The following is a 14797-nucleotide window of genomic DNA, read 5'->3' as shown; positions in this document are numbered from 1 at the left end:
TTTTCTAACAGCACTGTGTGGTGGGATTCGGTAATCCCTTAGTAAGTACCTACATTCTCTCTTTTAATATTCTAACAGATGTCATTTATGATCATATATTTTAATAATTTAATTTGTTCCTGGTTAAAAGAAAAAAAATCTACAGTACCAGTCAAAAGTTTGAGAAAGTGTGTCCAAACTTTTGACTGGTACTGTCTCCATCTGTATTGTAATAATTTAAGTTGATCCTTGTTAAAAAAAAGATCTACTTTAATAAAATAATGCTGAATACTGTTATACAGCTACATAGCATGAAAAAGAGTCTCACATATTTTCTTTTCCTCTTTGTGTAGTTCATCATCGGATGAAGAGCCCACAAAGGAGAGGTATGCATATCATAACGTGGTATTATGGAATATAGAAATAATGTATGTATGTATAAATCTTGTGAGTGTGCATCAGATATAGTATAAACTTTTTATTATTATTTTTCACTATGTGTAGCACATCTGACTCTACCCTGCAGAGGAGGTAGGTATATCATAATAATAATAAACATGTCGTATTATGGAATATAGAAATAATGTATATATGTGTAAATGTTGTGATTGAGCAACAGATATAGTTTAAATGTATTATTTTTTTTCTCTGTATAGTACTTCTACTTCATCCTTCAAGGAGAGGTATGTATATCATTAGAACATGTCATATTAAGGAATATAGAAAAAGTATCTATGTGTAAATGGGGATGCATTTAGCATGCTGACTGTGGGGCTGTGTGACCGACGCCAGAATACAGACTACACTGAGGAGCCTGGTGACAGATCAGACTGCCCAAAGGTAAGTATTGGGGTAAGGGTTAGGGCCCGGTGAGAGGAAGTTAGGCACTGCAGGGGGGTTAGCCGTAGCCACCACCCCCGAAGAGAAAGCCCAAGCCGCCACACCCTGAGGGTTAGGGTAGTGGGTAAAAATACTTGGCCCTCTGATGTTGGGATCTTCAACATTGGTATGTTGCAGTTGGTCATGTGACAGCCGGCATCCTAGCCACCGGCATATAATATGTATTCCATGCAAATGTGACTGAGCATCAGATATAGTTTTAACTTTTTATTATTATTCTCTTTTCTCTATTTGTAGTACAACATCTGACTCTGCATTGGAGGAGAGGTATGTATATTATTATATCGTCATATTATGGAATATAGAAAAGGCGTATCTATGTGAAATGTTGTGACGGAGCATAAGATATAGTTTTAACTTTTTATTATTATTCTTTTTGTACCAGCACTGTGTGGCGTGATCCAGTGCTACCGTTTAAGTAAGTACCCACATTCTCTCTTTTAATATTCTAACAGATGTCATTTATGATCGTATTTTTTAATAATTTAGTTACTTGTTTAAAAAACTACTTTATTAACAAAATAATGCTGAATACTGTTATATAGCTACATAGTATAAAAAATAGTCTTACCTTTTTTCCTTTCCTCTATGTGTAGTTCACCATCTGAAAAAGATCCCCCAGAGGAAAGGTATGTATATCAAAACATGTGGTATTATGGAATACAGAAATAATGTATCTATGGCCAAATGTTCTGTTGAGCATCAGATTAAACTTTGTATTATTATTCTCTCTCTCTCTCTCTCTATCTCTCTAACAGCTGTGATATGCCCTCTGAGTAAGTGCCTAGCCTTTATTTTTCTAACAGATAAGTCACTTATGATCATATATTTTAATCATTTAATCAGTTCCTAGTTACAAATAGATAGAAACATAGAGACAAATAATTTGATCCATCTAGTTTGCCCTTTTAAGGTTAGGTTATTAGGGTCAGAGGTTAGAATAGAGTTAGGGGTTTGGTTAGGATTAAGGGTGAGGGTTGGGCTATTAGTCTAATTAGGATTAAGGTACTAGTGTTAGAGGTTAGGATTAAGGGTGATGGTTGTGGTATTAGTGTCAGGGTATTCATGTTAGGGTATAACTGTTACGATTTAGCGTGAGGGTATTTATGTTAGGAGTTAGGATTAAGGGTTAGGCTGTATAGACAGATACATACAGCCAGGCCACAGAGGTCAAGATAAGAAGAGTGTCCAGGGTGGATTGCAGGGGCCATAGGGGAAAGCATATTTATGTGCAAATGTCATGGAGCATCAGATATAGTTTTAACTTATTCTTCTTCTTTTCCTCTATGTAGTTTACCATCTGCATCCTCCGTAAAGGAGAGGTATGTATATAATTATAACTGGTCATATTATGGAATACAGAAAAGAGGATTTTGGTACTTACCGATAAATCCATTTCTCTGAATCCTCTAGGGGACACTGGAGTCCTATACAGTAGAGGTGTGAAGCTTGCATCCGGAGGTGTGACACAATCTAAAATTAGCATTGTCTGCACAGTCGGCTCCTCCCCCTTCACATCCCTAGTCTCTGTTTGAAAAATTTGACTGAGAGAATAGGACATGACACTATAGCACATGGCGAGGAACCGAACCGTACAACATATCAAACAGCATCCAAGAACTCTTAACCGAAAACTAACGTTGTTTGCACGAACTGTTTTAACAAGAACTTTGAACACAGCAGGTTGACAGCACTGAGGCGGGCGTCCAGTGTCCCCTAGAGGATTCAGAGAAATGGATTTATCGGTAAGTACCAAAATCCTCTTTTCTCTTTGAGTCCTATACAGTAAGGGACGTCCCAAAGTTATCCCCCAGGGAGGGAGTGCTGTCGGTGGCCTGCAAAACTAAACGTCTGAACTTAGAATCTCCGGACGCAAAGGTATCAAACTTGTAAAATTTCACGAACGTGTGGGCTGATGACCACATTGCCGCTCAGCAAAGCTGAGTAGTGGAAGAACCTCTGGTAGCCGCCCACAAGGCCCCCACTGACCGGGTGGTATGAGCACCCATCTGAACCGGAACCTGTTTTCCACAGGAAATATAAACTTGCCGGATGGCAAGTCTAATCCATCGAGACAAAGGGGTAAATTTACTAAGATTCGTATTTTCCAGATTCAGGTCAAAGTTCAATCACGAATGACATCGACAGTGTAAAACTGCAACTTTTTGAATTGATTACGATGGATTTACTAAGCTGTCGTATTCGGGTTTTTCTTTTCTTCCGATGTCGATGTCATTCGTGGTTTTTTACCTATTTTTACGGCAGTGATTAGCAAAACACTGCCGACTTTTTTTACAATCAATCTCGGCCGGATCTGTGTGATCCGTGCTGGGGTTTATTTTTTTTATTTTTTTAATTAAACACTGTAAAATAATATAAAAAAATGCGTGGGGTCCCCCCTCCTAAGCATAACCAGCCTCGGGCTCTTTGAGCCGATCCTGGTTGCAAAAATATGGGGGGAAAAATGACAGGGGTTCCCCCATATTTAAGCAACCAGCATCGGGCTCTGCGCCTGGTCCTAGTCCCAAAAATACGGGGGACAAAAAGAGTAGGGGTCCCCCGTATTTTTAAAACCAGCACCGGGCTCCACTAGCTGGACAGATAATGCCACAGCCGGGGGTCACTTTTATATAGTGCCCTGCGGCCGTGGCATCAAAAATCCAACTAGTCACCCCTGGCCGGGGTACCCTGGGGGAGTGGGGACCCCTTCAATCAAGGGGTCCCCCCCCCCCAGCCACCCAAGGGCCAGGGGTGAAGCCCGAGGCTGTCCCCCCACATCCAATGGGCTGCGGATGGGGAGGCTGATAGCCTTTGTTGTAAAAGAAAAGATATTGTTTTTAGTAGCAGTACTACAAGGCCCAGCAAGCCTCCCCCGCATACTGGTACTTGGAGAACCACAAGTACCAGCATGCGACGGAAAAACGGGCCCGCTGGTACCTGTAGTACTACTACTAAAAAAATACCCAAAAAAAGACAAGACACACACACCGTGAAAGTAAAGATTTATTACATACATCCACACAAACATACATACATACTTACCTTATGTTCACACGCAGGTCGGTCCTCTTCTCCAGTAGAATCCAAGGGGTACCTGTTGAAGAAATTATACTCACGAGATCCAGGGGTCCAGGCTCCTCGGGAAATCCAGGGGTAATCCACGTACTTGCATAAAATAAGAAAACGGAAAGCCGAGCCACGAACTGAAAGGGGCCCCATGTTTTCACATGGGACTCCTTTCCACGAATGCCAGAAACCCACTCTGACTGATGTCTAAGTGGGTTTCTTCAGCCAATCAGGGAGTGCCACGTTGTAGCACTCTCCTGATCGGCTGTGTGCTCTTGTCCTCACTGACAGGCAGCACACGGCAGTGTTACAATGTAGCGCCTATGCGCTACATTGTAACCAATGATGGGAACTTTCTGCCCTGCGGTTGACCTAAAGTGACGTCACCGCTGAGCTGAAAGTTCCCATCATTGGTTACAATGTAGCGCATAGGCGCTACATTGTAACACTGCCGTGTGCTGCCTGTCAGTGAGGACAGGACCACACAGCTGATCAGGAGAGTGCTACAACGTGGCGCTCCCTGATTGGCTGAAGAAACCCACTTAGACAGAAGTCAGAGTGGCTTTCTGGCATTCGTGGAAAGGTGACCCATGTGCAAACATGGGTCCCCTTTCAGTTCGTGGCTCGGGACACCGTTTTGTTTTTTTTTCAAGTACGTGGATTAACCCTGGATTTCCCGAGGAGCCTGGACCCCTGGATCTCGTGAGTATAATTTCTTCAACAGGTACCCCTTGGATTCTACTGGAGAAGAGGACCGACCTGCGTGGGAACTTAAGGTAAGTATGTATGTATGTATGTGTGTATGTATGTAATAAAATTATACTTTCACGGTGTGTGTGTCTTGTCTTTTTTTGGGTATTTTTTTAGTAGTAGTACTACAGCTACCAGCGGGCCCGTTTTTCCGTCGCATGCTAGTACTTGTGGTTCTCCAAGTACCAGCATGCGGGGGAGGCTTGCTGGGCCTTGTAGTACTGCTACTAAAAACAATATCTTTTCTTTTACAGCAAAGGCTATCAGCCTCCCCATCCGCAGCCCATTGGATGGGGGGGGACAGCCTCGGGCTTCACCCCTGGCCCTTGGGTGGCTGGGGGGGGGGACCCCTTGATTGAAGGGGTCCCCACTCCCCCAGGGTACCCCGGCCAGGGGATACTAGTTGGATTTTTGATGCCACGGCCGCAGGGCACTATATAAAAGTGACCCCCGGCTGTGGCATTATCTGTCCAGCTAGTGGAGCCCGGTGCTGGTTTTAAAAATACGGGGGACCCCTACTCATTTTTGTCCCCCGTATTTTTGGGACCAGGACCAGGCGCAGAGCCCGATGCTGGTTGCTTAAATATGGGGGAACCCCTGTCATTTTTTTCACCATATTTTTGCAACCAGGATCGGTTCAAAGAGCCCGAGGCTGGTTATGCTTAGGAGGGGGGACCCCACGCAATTTTTTTTTGAAAAAATAAGCACTTTCCCACCCCTTCCCACTGATATACATGCACGGATCTCATGGATCCGTGCATGCCTATCCAATCACGAATAAAAAAAGCAGGTCTGGTTTTTTTTAGCACTTTTTTACGAGTTGTAATTTTTCACGGCAGTGTTTGTTCTTTTTTTGCTTTGCACTTCTTAGTAAATGACCGAGATTCATACTTAAACAGCCGCGTTTTGACCGATGGTGTATTCATTCGTAATTTTTTACCTGAACTTGCAAAAAATTACGAATGCCCTCATCACTGCCGTGATTAGTGCTTAGTAAATTACCGAGATGACACTTTGATGAAAAAACGGCATCTCGGTCAAAATCGGGAGCTTAGTAAATATACCCCAAAGTGTGCTTAGATGCTGGCCAACCCTTCTTAGGCCCATCATACAGAACAAACAAATGGTCTGACCCGTAAAGCTCGGACAACATCCAATGACACATCCCCATCTGCGAAACCCTGGAAAGATGGGACCACAATTGGCTGGTTTACATGAAACCCCGAAACAACCTTAGGAAGGAAATCTGCTCTTGCACAGAGTTCTGCCCTATCCTCATGAAAAATCAAAAAGGGACTCTTACACGACAAGGCTCCCAACTCAGAAACCCGCCTGGCCGAAGCCAAGGCAAGCAATAATGTGACCTTCCAAGAGAGATATTTCAGGTCTGCTCTTGCTAACGGCTCAAAAGTTGGTGATCTCAAAAATTCCAACACCAAATGTAAGTCCCATGGCGCAGTGGGAGGACGAAAAGGGGGTTGAATCCGCAGAACCCCCTGTAAAAAGGTTTTAACCTCTGGCAAGGATGCTAACCTCCGTTGAAATAGGATGGAGAGAGCCAAAATCTGAACCTTCAGAGAGCCCAGCCGCAGTCCTACATCTAGCGCGGCCTGAAGGAAGAGCAGAAGTCTGGATAAGTGGAAGTTCGTCGAATTCCACCCCCGTTCTTGACACAAGTTCATGTACCTCCGCCAAATCCTGTAGTAGTGCATGACTGTGACCGGCTTCCTAGCGGCAATTATCATAGGAATGGCCGTTCTTGGTATCCCTCGATTCCATAAGATCCAGGTTTCAATAGCCACGCCATCAAACGCAGCCTGTTCAGGTCTGGGTGTAGGAACGGCCCCTGAGACAGCAGGTCCTCTCTCTGAGGTAACCGCCGAGGATCTTCCGCTAGTAACCCCCGCAGGTCTGAGTACCAACTCCTGCGGGGCCAATCTGGTGCAATTAGAATAGTCCACACTCGTTCTCGTTTCACCCTTTTCAGAACCCTGGGTATGAGTGGGAATGGTGGAAAAATGTAAACCCTCTTGTAACACCAAGGAAGTGTTAATGCGTCCACTCCTTCTGCTGCTGGATCTCGTATCCTGGACACATATCTGGGCAGCTGATGGTTTTGTCGAGATGCCATTAGGTCCACCTGAGGCAGACCCCATCTCCTCACCACCATGTTGAAAATCCGTGGATGTAGGCACCACTCTCCTGGATCCATGTCCTGGCGACTGAGATAATCTGCTTCCCAGTTCTCCACACCTGGAATGAATACTGCCAAGAGGATGTTTCGACTTTCTGCCCACAAGATCTTTGTGACTTCCTTTAACGCCATCCTGCTCTTTGTTCCTCATTGACGGTTTATGTAAGCCGTCATTGTGACATTGTCCAAATGTATCCTTACGTGTTGACCCATGACTAAGTCTTCTGCTAAGAGAAGTGCATTGTAATCTGCTCTCAGTTCGAGGATGTTTATGGGTAGTCTGCTCTCCAGTAACGTCCATCTGCCCTGAAACTGATGTTCCTCTAAGGGTGTGTACACACAGTGCGATCTCTATGTTCGATTTTGACTATGCGATTTCCCTTGAACTCCCCCAGAGCCCAGATAGCACAGATTTTGACTATCTGTGCTTGAGATTTTGTCTATGTACGATTTTGACTAAGGGGGTCATTCCAAGTTGATTGCAGCAGGAATTTTGTTAGCAGTTGGGCAAAACCATGTGCACTGCAGGGGAGGCAGATTTAACATGTGCAGAGAGAGTTAGATTCGGGAGTGGTGTGTTCAATCTGCAATCTAATTTGCAGTGTAAAAATAAAGCAGCCAGTATTTACCCTGCACAGAAACAAAATAACCCACCCAAATCTAACTCTTTCTGCACATGTTATATCTGCCTCCCCTGCAGTGCACATGGTTTTGCCCAACTGCTAAAAAAATTCCTGCTGCGATCAACTTGGAATTACCCCTAAGTGCCAATTTTGACTATACTTTGTACTAAATTGTACACTAGATAGTCAAGATTGACTTGCCTGCACAGTCTGTCTAGCCTTACGATACCGACCCCACAGGAGCACGCATCGGGATCGAATCTGTATTGCAAGCTGCCTAGCACCATGAGATATGCACTAATTATATAGTCAAAATCTCACAGATTTATTTCACCGTGTGTACACACCCTTAGACGGCACCCCAACCTCTGAGACTGGCGTCCGTCGTCAGGATCCTCCAATCCCAAATGCCGAATCTCTTGCCTGCTACCAGATTCCTGTGCAATGACCACCAAATTAAGGAGGTTCGTATGCGCGGTGGAAGTCGGATTCTTCGATGTAGAAGCCAGTGTGAACCTGCTCCCTGAGCAATGAGGTTTATCTGGAATGGTCGGGAATGAAGTCTGCCGTATTGGAGAGCTTCGAACAACGCCACCATCTTCCCGAGAAGTTTCACACAGAGGTGCAGAGAAACAGTTTGTGTCCTCAGTACCTGAGCCACTAATCTCTGGACCTTGTTCTCTGGTTACACTCTCAATTGTACCGTGTCCAAGATGAGACCGAGGAATTGAATCCGTTGAGTTGGCGTGAGGTTGGATTTCTGGAAACTGACAATCCACCCATGTTGAATAAGAAATTGATGAGATGTCTAAACATCCTTGATCAGTTGTTTCTGAGATGATGCCTTGATCAGTAGATCGACTAGATAAGGTATAATCGTGACCCCCAACAGTCTCAATCCTGCCACTATGATTGCCATGATCTTCGTGAAGATACTTGGGGCTGATGCTAGACCGAACGGCAAGGCCCTGAATTGGTAGTGATCTGCCACCAGTGCAAACCTTAAGTAAGCCTGGTGAGGAATCCAGATTGGAACATGCAGATATGCATCCTTTATATCCATGGATACCATGAACTCGCCCTGTTCTAAGCCTACAATGACCGACTGGATTGATTCCATCTTAGAAACTGGTTTAAAACTTTTAAATTGAGTATTGGTCTGACCGTCCCGTCTGGCTTTGGCACGACAAAAAGATTGGAATAGAACCCCGTTCCTCTCTGAGAGGCGGGAACCGGAATAAAGACTTCTGACCGTAGCAATTTTTGAACTGCTAATATCCTTTGAGGCTTGACACAAGTATGAAGCAGATTCTCGAATGTGTTCCGCCAGTTGGGTAATCTTTTCTAAGCTATTTTCCTCCTCAATAGCTTGTACAATACGTCCGACCATGCTCCCATAGCCTTGTTGACCCAAGCACAGATGATCGCAGGTCTCTGTGCTGCACCAGCTGCTACAAAATTTGACTTTAACGCTGTGTCAACCTTACGATCTGAAGCATCTTTTAAGGTTGTTACGTTAGGAATTGGTAAGATAGTCTTCTTCAACCTTCCTAGGGAAGCATCCACTACTGGTGGAGTCTCCCATTTATCCATTATATCCTTAGGTAGGGGATAAGTTACCTGAAACCTTTTCGGAAATTGAAAACGTTTATGTTGTTTCCAAGCTTCCTCCATCTGAGATTGGAGGGATTTAGGAATGGGAAACACTGCTGAAGGCGGCTTTTGGGATTCTAACAAATCGAAATCTTCCGGCTCCATTATTTCTTCTACCTTAAAGTTTTGGATCTCCTTTACCGCGTCAATTAAAGAATCAAGACCCGAGATTGCCGTGTCCTCTTCTGGAAAATCAGCGTCTAGGTTAGATTCAATGAACTCACCTTCCTCTGTATTAAGGCGAAGCCCTTCTTCCCCCTCTGTTTCCGGTATAATAGGAAGAGGCCTTTTAACAGCCTTGCGCACACTCGTTTCTGCGTGTGCGGGCGGCGTTAACTTGATGAGAAATTCCTCCATCGTCTTTGAAAATCCCGCAGCCCACTCCGATTGCTGCTTGCGTGATTCTGCCATCTCCTTGGAGATTCTATTAGCAAGGTTGTCTTCCCATGCCCTAGCCAGAGCACTGCTCCCAGGTGGAGCGTCCTTGTCTAAACAGGAGTCGCACACCCCGTAGCTGCCAACCCGCGTGCTCTTCTTGTTACATTTCGTACAAACATAACAGGTCTTGGAGGTCTTGGCTGCCTTAGACATGTTGTTTAAACCCCCTACCAGGGTATTATGCAGGGCTTTCACCCTTTAAACTATGAAGAGGAAGAATGAGAGATGGAAGCAAAGGTATCGGATCCAGCTGGAATTACCTGTCCCTTCCTTATATAAAAGGAGCAGGCCAAAATATATTTACAAAAAAAAGTAATAAAACACCAACTGTAAGTCAGCTACGATGTTAGAGTTGGTATCCGCTTGCTTCCGTGTATTTTCTTCAGGATCTTTGAAACAGAATTCCCTTGAAAATATAATTAGTAAATTATGATTACATTTCAGGAGATCCTCACATATATATTTTACACCAGCAGAGGGAGCTGTTAGCATAATGATCTCTCTACTAATATTAATATATGCACTATCCAGGCAGAGCAGCAGGGGGAGCTATTTATGTAATAAAAAACCTTCCCCTATGTTTTTTACTGTGTGTGGGGGGGGACCCATCCTTTACCTCAGACTGGCGCCATAATAAATATTAAACATGGCCCCCACTAAATTTCCAGGACACATCTGTTTATGCCCTTTTTCAGTATACCAAAAGGATTTACTGCTATTGCTATATCGCCGCACGCTGCCGAGAACCTCCTCAGCCGCACTGCGCAGTATTTCTCTCTCCCTCTCTCCCCCGCCCACTGGCTGGCGCGCACCGGACCGCTGTCACAAGGTCCCGTAGCAGCGTGCTTCTTCTCCGCTCTGCAGCGCGCCGCTCTGCCGTCTCTCCCTGCACACAGGGAAGACACGCTGAGTCTCGCGCCGCACTTAGCTCTCGCGCGCCGGCCGCTGTGGACAGCCTTGAGGGGGGGGGGGCATTACATGAGACATATAGAAATAGAAATAAAAAATAGATAAATATATATCTACATAAAAGAACCTAGCCTAAGCTGCTACTTGGAAATGCAAAATAAGATATAAAGGGGCGCTGAAACCTAGCTAAGCTGCTACTTCTATCCTCACTTGACCAGTACTCACTATTAGAGGACTTGTTGGAGGATCTCCTGTGGAGAGATGCAGGTCCCTTCAAAAGGGATCTTTGTCTCTCCAATATAAAGTGGCTTTGTCTTCCTTTTATTAGGTGGACACAGCACACTGTATTAATTTTAGTCATGAGATCTGTGCTCCACGTGCTGTATTTCCAGCACAATTTTTCAAACTGAGGGAGGAGGGATGTGAAGGGGGAGAAGCCGGCTGTGCAGACAATGCACATTTTAGAGATTGTGCCACGCCTCCGGTTGCAAGCTTCACACCCTTACTGTATAGGACTCCAGTGCCCCCTAGTGGATGAAAGACAAAAAGCTGCAGTAACAATACGACAAGTTTTAAATGTTGCCTTTAAAAATGAAAATCTGCCCCCCTCACTGATTATGTGCAGGGTGCTAGAATGAACATTCCCCCACATACAGCAGGCCTCAGCACATGTCACCGCTACCAGCTAATCTAGCAGCCTCACATCTGGCTCTGCTTAGCAGCATTACTACATGTATTGGTAGAGATTATGGGACTAATTTATCAATGGTTAAAATACCAACTGCTGATAATTTGGAGTCTCACTGGTGATCAGGAATTTATTTCCAGAATAAAAAAAACCTCTCTGGTGTAAATAGCACATTTTAGCTGCATGTAGTTATTGCTATATCATTACTATACCAGTACATTTACTAGCAGAATATAATGTACGTAGCAGCAAAGTGAGGATCATAAATGCTCCGTGACCATCTATTATAAGATAAGGAGCAAAGGTCACATAAAGACAATAATTGCCATTGGTGACTGTCAGTAATGCAGCATGAAGAGCCCTATTGCCGGGGAAAATAGGCGTTTTCTTCCATGATAGAGCTTTGTTTTACATTATCCAATATAGCTTAGGTTCTCAAACTCGGTCCTCAAGACCCCAACCAGTGCATGTTTTCCAGGTCTCTTCTCACAGAACCACAAGTTGAATAATTAGCTTCAGCTGTGGGTCTTATAAAATGTGTCAGTTAGTAATGAGTACAACTGTGCTCCTGCTAGGTGACCCGGAAAATGTGACCTGTCCTGGGGACCGAGCTTGAGAACCACTGAAATAAAGGGTTAATGGTAACATTGCTCTCACTACTGATAATATCTGTTGTTGTTGTTCTGAATATTTTTTTAAAAATGTTTTTTATTGCACCAAAGCATCTTTTATTGTCTAAGATGTAAAAATATTTTTTTTTTACATTTTTAAAGTGTTATATCTATTTTTTTATAAATTACCTTCTTTATTTAATTTGAAGCAAAAAGTCAATCCCACTGCGCAGGCCCACGCACGCAAACTTAATGTGTTTCTTTGCTTTTGTCTTTTAGAAAGCCTAGGCGATTCTCTCGCCAGTGGTGGCGCGCCAAGTGCGTGAAGTGAGTAGTAACCCGGATAACATTATTCTAAGGGGTAATTTACATTGAAGTGGTGGTGATTGGAGCATTAGCAGAGATTTCGCCCTGAGTAATATAACCTAGAAAAAGAGACGTGAATGAGGGATCAGGGATCTCTGGCAATGTACCAAAGTGACAGTTTCCTGGCAAGTGATGGTATCTAAACGCTCATCTTTCCCATTGCAGATATTTACCATCATGTTTCAAAGCACGTGGCATCTATGGCGAATAAGGTAAGTACACAGGAGGCTCACAGGGGTAGGTCACATTACAGGCCAGTGGGCTCGTTACCACATCACCACATTAGTGTCAGGGACATTGTAGAGTTGGTGCCACCTCCTCAGATTGTCTTTAGGGAGATTTATAGTGTTCTGGCAAGTTAGGGACTTCACATTCATGGCATGAAGCCATTACACTACATTACATAATATTCCTCGCTAGACGTTCATCGTCTGCAGACCCACTATGTCAGTCCCTCCATTGGCTACCTGTATTCTACTGTATTCAATATAAAATACTGTTACTTACACACAAGGCTATTAACCATACTACACCAACATACATCTCTTCGCTTATCTCAAAATATCTACCAACCCGACCCCTTCGCTCTTCACAAGATCTACGTCTCTCATCCACACTCATTACTTGCTCCCATGCACGATTACAGAACTTTATTCGGGCTGCACCCACTCTGTGGAATGCCCTACCACGTACAATAAGACTCTCCTCTAGTCTTCAAACGTTCCCTGAAAACCCACCTATTCAGACAAGCTTATCAAATTCCAGAACTGCTCACATTACCTTTATAGTTTTCGTATCCAATTATATCCCCACAGTACAGTCCACACATCCCCCACATATTTTCTTTCTTTACTCTCCCTTCCTCCTGACCCTGGTTCATCACTGCTGTGATGTGATATCACGCAGCCCACCAAGAACCTTTACAAACTGGTGGACAACTATGCAATAAATAGCACCTATCCTTGTGTATCAATGCCTATTTTCCCATAGATTGTAAGCTTGCAAGCAGGGCCCTTCTACCTCTATGACTGTTTGTTTTTACCCAGTTTTGTCATCTAATTGTGTCCAGTTGTAAAGAGCAATGGAATTTGCTGCGCTATGTAAGAAACTGTTAATAAATAAATCACACAGTGAGAGCCAGAATAATAGGGGCTGCGGTCTGCAGCGTCACTTTTCTTCCCAGTCCCCTTACTAATAAGAATGATAACTACACCAGTTCATTCCAACATTACATAGTGTTCACTCTAGGCTGTTTTAGCAGGGCGCCGCGCCCTGCCCGTTTTTTAGCAGGCAAAACCCGCCCTGCCCCTTTTGCGGCGCCCTGCTAGAACAGCCGCCCGCTTCCTGCCCTCCCGGCGTGTATAGATGCCGTGCACATGCGCGCGGCATCCATTCACGCATTGAGAGAGAGCTGGGGGAAGCCCAGCACCGACGGAGGTGCTGGGCACGCCCCCAACAGTGACGTCGCCGGCCACAGACGCTCTCTATAGTAGCGTCTGTGGGCCGCACCGCCCCCTAAAATGACAAAGGCGTGGCCACGCCCCCTAATTTGCGTGGCCGCGCCCCCATGTTGGGCGCACGCGCGCACATGTACCCCCGGAGTCCGGCGCCATGCCCCTATTCACTCCTAGAGTGAACACTAATTACACATACAGCAAAACTACATTCATGACCAGTACTTACACATCGTCTATCACCCCTCCCACCCCCCCCTCCACACACACCTTTCCCAATGTTACTGGAGATAAGAATATATTCAGTAATAATCACTGCCAGATTTCCCACTAGGGACCTCAAGTCTGCTGGGCACCACCTGATGTTGGAATCTTTAACACTAACATGGTGCAGTCGGTCATGTGACAGCCGGCATCCTGGCCACCGGCATATAATATATATTCCGTGCAAATGTGACTAAGCATCAGTTTTTATTATTATTATTATTATTCTTTTCCTGTGTAGTTTACCATCTGCATCCTCCGTAAAGGAGAGGTATGTATATCATTATAACAGGTCATATTATGGAACATAGAAAATGCATATCTATGTGAAATGTTGTGACGGAGCATCAGATATCGTTTTAACTTTATATTATTCTTTTTGTAACAGCGATGTGTGGAGTGATCCAGTGCTACCATTTAAGTACGTACCTACATTTTCTCTTTTAATATTCTAACAGATGTCATTTAAATAACAATTAATTAGTTACTTGTTAAAAAAAATCTACTTTATTAACAAAATAATGCTGAATACTATTATACAGCTACATATCATGAAATAGGGTCTTACATATTTTCTTTTCCTCTATGTGTAGTTCACCATCTGACGAAGATCCCCCAGAGGAGAGGTATGTATATCATAGCATGTGGTATTATGGAATAAAGAAATAATGTATCTATGAGCAAATATTCTGCATGAGCAGCAGATTAAACTTTGTATTATTATTCTCTCTCTCTCTAACAGCTGTGATCTGCCCTCCGAGTAAGTACCTAGTCTTTATTTTTCTAACAGATCAGTCACTTATGATCATATATTTTAATCATTTAATCAGATCCTAGTTAAAAACAGATAGAAACAGTGACATAGAATTTGACCCATGTAGTTTGCCCTTTTAAGGTTAGGT

General features: G+C 44.0%; 3 long non-coding RNA genes across 5 annotated transcripts in view; 2 read left to right on the top strand and 1 right to left on the bottom strand.

Annotated features, from left to right (window-relative positions):
• Positions 1-14797, bottom strand: part of LOC134944127 (uncharacterized) — a 153435-nt gene that overhangs the window by 76251 nt on the left and 62387 nt on the right. For all 3 annotated transcript variants that reach the window (XR_010181849.1, XR_010181851.1, XR_010181852.1), the window contains one exon: positions 1451-1483. This is a non-coding gene — a long non-coding RNA (uncharacterized LOC134944127). The remainder of the gene's footprint in view (positions 1-1450; positions 1484-14797) is intronic.
• On the top strand, positions 634-1297 carry LOC134943253 (uncharacterized). The gene is made up of 3 exons (XR_010181439.1): positions 634-662; positions 1117-1146; positions 1265-1297. It is a non-coding gene; the product is annotated as an uncharacterized LOC134943253 (long non-coding RNA).
• Positions 12343-14526, top strand: LOC134944128 (uncharacterized). The gene is made up of 4 exons (XR_010181853.1): positions 12343-12389; positions 14137-14166; positions 14284-14316; positions 14489-14526. It is a non-coding gene; the product is annotated as an uncharacterized LOC134944128 (long non-coding RNA).

Source organism: Pseudophryne corroboree, chromosome 7, assembly GCF_028390025.1.
Source record: "Pseudophryne corroboree isolate aPseCor3 chromosome 7, aPseCor3.hap2, whole genome shotgun sequence".
Lineage (NCBI taxonomy): Eukaryota > Metazoa > Chordata > Amphibia > Anura > Myobatrachidae > Pseudophryne > Pseudophryne corroboree.
Note: the sequence above shows the minus strand (reverse complement) of the source record. Positions and strands in the feature narration are given on the sequence as shown.